The sequence below is a fragment of the Halyomorpha halys genome, unplaced genomic scaffold, assembly GCF_000696795.3.
Source record: "Halyomorpha halys isolate HHAL.00 unplaced genomic scaffold, Hhal_1.1 Scaffold18.1, whole genome shotgun sequence".
NCBI classification, from domain to species: domain Eukaryota; kingdom Metazoa; phylum Arthropoda; class Insecta; order Hemiptera; family Pentatomidae; genus Halyomorpha; species Halyomorpha halys.
In genome coordinates, this window is record NW_027114407.1 from 2,112,844 (window position 1) to 2,118,884 (window position 6,041).

Below are 6,041 nucleotides of genomic sequence, written 5' to 3' on the forward strand. Positions count from 1 at the left end.
AGCTTCTACTGTGATTTCAAAATGTCGTTTTCCGTTTTTTTTTCTCATTTATAAAACCTACACCACTATGTAGTTCAAAAACGAGGCAATAGTTAGTAAAATTTTACATTTTTCCAAATCTATACCAGAATGTGCAAAATTTTAAGAAGATCTTAGGTGATAAGGTCTAATAGTGTGTTGAATTTAAAGAGAGCATTCTTGAACAGATTGGGAACTCATCTTCCGTGGGTTCAGAGAAATGTGACATAGCGTATTTTACCACCGAGATACAGATATGGATATCCGGTGAACTAGAAACGAGATTTAAAATCGATTTATTTTCCGAATCTCCAGTGTTACTGGCATTTCTCAACGCTATACCCAGTTTAAGTGGCTTTTCTCTCAACACCGTGGCAAGTACTTCCTTGCTTCCTTCTTATATATCTTTTTCCAATACCATCACCAACTCCTATAGTGCATATCAGTAATTCCAACGTCTCTCTGTGAATTATCTTTGCAAACATAATAATAATTAACTTTATTTTTTAATATACTGAGATGAAAAAACTTCCATTTACAACGTACATTTGACAATATTTTAAAAATAAATTGATACAATTGAGAAAATGAGGTATATTAGTACATGAATATGGGGAAACCCGCAACGTAGTACAACAAATATAGAACAGTGATAATATGGATAAAATGGATGTTGGATGAATATAATAAAATGGAAGTTTTTTTTTTAACTCAACATATTAAAAAATAAATCATTTATATACATAATACTCATTCACTTTCATTTTCATTTAATATTAATTAATTGTATTATTATATGATGAAAAATATATCTGTAAATTTACTTTGGCTTTATTTTATTTGGTCCAATTAATCATTTCTGCCCTATAAGCTAATCCCTGGGTATATACATAGAGTATTGTCATGAATTTTCAATAAACAAAATAAATCTTTGAATACATTTATCCTCCTGCTTAAGTATATTTTAACAACTTATAAAATAGGACATATTAAATAAGGTTTTCAATGGAAGAGATATAAACACAATGCTTGGTTTGGCATTGTTTGTTATGATATTCATGTAAAAGCTGATGAATTCTCCTCCGGTCATTGACATCCCTAAAAAGGAAGCGGAACTTAACTATAGTGAAAAAAAGGAAGACGCCGGGAATGAAGAAGAACCCCTCAGGAGTCCATCAACCAACTTAACAAATTGTGAATAAATCAAACATTATCAAGAAAACAACTTTATTTATTTAAAAGTAACCTTTTTGCTGCCTTATAACCGAAGGCAAGAAAGCTTTTTATTCATGTAGAATTTTTTTGTAAATTATGTTCCCAGAATAAAAAAGTTTTACTTGCATTTTATGTTTTACGTGTTTTTCTGTCTTTAGTCAAATTTGTGTTCAGATATAATCGAACGAACCATTAATCCGATTTTTCAGGAATTTGTCACATATCGATTTTATTTCTTGACATTTACAACTGTATTTACATAAATATATATAGTAAATTTTATTTTAGATTATAATGGCATGAACAGATACCACCCATTGGTAGCACAATCTGTTCAATAATAACATTTCTACATATGAAGGTCTCAAGGTCATCTTTTCCGGCGCCTCGGGGGATTGTAATGAATGGAAGAGGAGGCAAAGTAAAAAACTAGTATGTTATAGGAGGTTTATAATGGAACGATTTATAATTTTAATGGAACGAAGTTGATAACGGTTTTTAATGGAACGAAGTTTATAATGGAAGGATTGATATCTGGTTCGGACTAGATCGGTTGCATATGGAACTTAATGCCTTTATGATGACTTTATTAGTGAAAAATTAAGGAGCATTGAGGATTTTGGATTGTAAGGATTGGATACGAGAGTAATTCGAAGGTTTAGTGGAACCCCAAAGCTCAACTCTGTATGTCCAGATTGGCCTTATTACATTCATGTAGATCAGTCTTTTGTATTGGATTGGAATTTTAGGAATCAATGGGCAGTTTCCTGTTTTGTGTGAGAACATTATATTATCGAGTTTATTAGATTCCGTTCGCTACTTTCGCTTACACTTGCGTATACGTATATGTCTCATCACATCCATTTCCATCTTTTTCAAATTTTAAAAAAGTTAAAGATCAGTGTAAACTGGATGTTATATCACTTCCAAGCGGAAGACTACTTTTCGGATAAAGCTATACCTAAACAAGGGATCGTCCTGTAGATTTTATTATCAAACAAAAAATGATTGACTTTAATATATGAATGATAACGTAGTTAATAGAAATATATGGAGAAAGCGTAATCTCCCCCCCCCTTCACCAAAAAAATAAATAAATAAAGCGATAAAAAAGAAATAAAAAGAGAAGAAAAGAAAGTTAGGAACTATTTAGCCCCAATTTTGAGGAATAAGTGTAAAATGGATCTAGTGGTTCAACAAATTCCATCCATTACATTCGCTAACCCATGCGCATACGTACTTTCCTTTATCCCCCAAAATTTCGAAAATAGTTCTTCTGGTTTAGTTTAGAACTAGAAAAAATTTGAAAATTAGTATATGCATGGTATATTAGAAATTTTATCATATTTTATCCACAGCTTTTGCTTACACATGCGAAAAATTAATTCCCTTGATACAGCAATATATCAACTACGATTCCTTCCATAAATTTTATTATTAAACGAAATACTATTAACCTCATATCCCCTATTAAATGTAATAATTACCTTAACAACAGAAATATAAATAAAATCTGAGAAAAGAAAATATGGGGATAAAAACAGGAATAGAGAAATAGTGGGGAAGTTATACGGAAGCATATCTTTACCTAACGTAGCAAAACGCCATACAGTGTTAAAATTTAGGTTAGTTCTTGTTCTAATATATTTCGAAAGATTCCTTATTAAAATTGAGAAAGTGACTAAATTTCTAAAAATGTATTATAATCCGAATCAATCTTAAAATATGCTGCAACTTTGTGGAAAACACTTGTTCGATAAGTTTATTACATGGCATTAGATTGACGGATACTTTGCTTCGCGGCAGGGTTTAACAGGCGTTTTGAGATAAAATTGAAACGTTACTTCTTATATGTTTTTCTTTTCACTATCATCAAACTATCAGGTAATCAAATGTCATCGAGCAGATTGCAGTTGGATCTCTTGTGTGAGCTTACTGTTGAGTGAGTGGAACTAAAAGAAAATTGAAGCGCTCCTGAGGCGAACGATTGGTTCGACAAAACAAGGCAGGGCAGGATGGCAGTAAGAATCTATGAAGATGAACTTAACATGCAACAAACGCGTTATATCTAATTTCTGGGGTGATTATTGCTGATTATAGTTGATTCTTGAATGGCTTTGTATATTGAAGCTCTCCAATAAATTACTACTATACTTTAGACAACCTTTTTGCAAGGCTTTTCCCGGTGTATTAATATTCGAATCCGTAAAATTCTCTCCACTAAAGAACAGCTACCGTCACAATGATCGTGTGAACATTTGCTAATTTAGAACTATCAGATTTTGCTATATAGTTGACAATATCTGTCCCAGTACTGACAGTTAACTACTACGTGCCTTGCCTTGCTAGTGGACTGTATGTTTCCTATTAGTACTATGACATTAGTGAAAGTTGTTAGTTGCATTTAATCATAAGTTTTTACTCTCACTTATCTATAAATGAAATTTAAAGTAAGGGGAAGTATTATGATCATTGAAATTCTCAAATCTGAGTTTTAAATGGAGATACACATTTTAAGGTAGTGTGAGTCTTCTAAGTTTTAGAATTTCTCAATTGCTACAAAACAAAGTTAACTAACCACTATATTTTCTTAGGCTATATACGGACAAATTTAGAGGGAAAAAAATGTTTTAGATATATGTCAATTTTTGAAAACTTCGTCTTAGAAAATTATCCTGTGTTCAGAGAATGATCCGTATATGAAATAAGGAATTGGAATCGCGAAAAATATTGAATCTCAGTTTCAAACGGAAATACATGTTTAAGATTCTTTGAGTCTCCCTTTCTACTACAGCAACATTTCACAAAAATTTATTCACTGGAAGTAACAATTTATATCAACAATTTTACATTATTTCACCATTTTCTTGAAAACGATAATAATATATATTTTTTTAAAATACTTTTTTATTTATTGATAGATATTACAATCTGCCAGGCAGTTTTGGGCAATAGGTAATAGTGATGAATGATCTCATACATACTAAAATAAAATAAAATAAATAAATGTATAGAAAAAAAAAAACTCTTAAAATATATACAAACAGAAGAATAAACGAAATGAACATAATCAAACTATCTGTATGAAAAATAAATAAATAAAATAACATAATGATAAAATAATATAATCTCTAGTCACATTTCCACTCTAATATACAATATTTACACACTCGACCTGAGGATCCCTGAGCCCACCCTATCCCCCATGTTGCCCAGAGTAGAGCAGAGCTCAAAAGATCCCAGTGGATCCCTCTAGCCGCATCACTGGTAATAATATTAAATTCGTCATTTTAATGTAAAATTAAGTGGTTTTTAATATCAGCTAAGTTTTATTATCATTGCAATCAATAATAATAAACAATTATAATAATAAAACACCTTTTCAGTCTTCTCCTGCTTCCTCTTCAGCGGCCAGGATTTAACCAGTAGGTAAATAAATAGTTAAGGTTAAATAGACTAAGATTATCAGAGGCAGGGTGGCCTGGAAAAAAACTTAATGGTTGGATGTGAAGTGTGATTTTGTGGTTAGAATTGTTTTGGGGGATATCCGGGCTGGCCGAAACGTTTGGAATATTAATGAAGAGTGTTTGAGACTTTAATTGATACAATTTATTTTATTTAAACAATAAAACCAGTTTCGAAATCAAGTTAGACGACATCACTGACCAAGTCACCCTGATGGAGTCCTTTTATTCAGGTCGAAACGTAGGCACAAATAAAAAAGTTTTGTTTATTTTTTTATCTTTGCTGATCGCACCCCCGACCCTCTTCTCATATTACGGTAAACTATTAACACCTCATAATTTTTTATTGAGTTCTGACGTTGCGGCCTAAATATCAGGCCTTTATCAGGGAAATCTACAAATCAAGATAAAAAAAAAAAACTACAGCAAGAAATTAATAAAATGACAATTGGTAATATAAACCGATTAGAAATAATATCGAGAAAAAAAAATCGAAATTGTTTGGGTGTATAAATAAAAAAAAAATAACATAAGAGAAAACGAAAGAAAAGTAAACTACATACAAGATTAAATAAAAAACACTTAACTAAAAATAACAAATAAAAGAGGTATAATAAATCAAGCTATATAAATCAGAAAGGGTAAGTAGGGAGAAGTGAAAGAATAAGATGAGATGATCCAAAGTAAATTATTAGTGAGACATTAATTGTTAACCTTAGATTCAATATGAGAAGAAGATGGTCGGGAGTGCGATCAGTAATAACAGACTTAAATAAGTAAAATTTATTTAATTAATTTTTACAAATGTTTCTCTCTCAGTAGAAACTCCCTACGAATCGCCCTGATGAAGGTCTGAAATTCAATTCAAAACATTGGCCAAAATAAAATAAATGGCTGAAATAGAAAATCTTAGTCTCAAAAATTAAATTAAATATAAAGGAGAATAATTGAAATGAGAATGAATGGGAATCATGGCTATAAGTAGGAGGAAGAAAATTAAAATATTACGAAACTGAATTGACTGGATGTGGAGGTTCCACTCGATAGGCAGCGTTAGTGAGGGAAACCCAGGCAGAAGCTGATTATTAATGACGAATGATACTGGGTTTAAATTAGATTAATCATTATAGCTAGGATTTCCAGGAATCTAGGATTTTATATCACTCAAAGAGGCGTTTCATTAACCCAGTTTTCGAAATATAGAAAGTTTAAAATTACAGCAGTTTTATTTATTGATGGTCCCGCTAAGAGAGGTCGAAATGTACAGTTTTTCATTTATAGAGGTAAAAATGAGCTGGCGCTCTTTCTAAATTCTCTTCACAACTCTCCTCTTCTACTTCTATT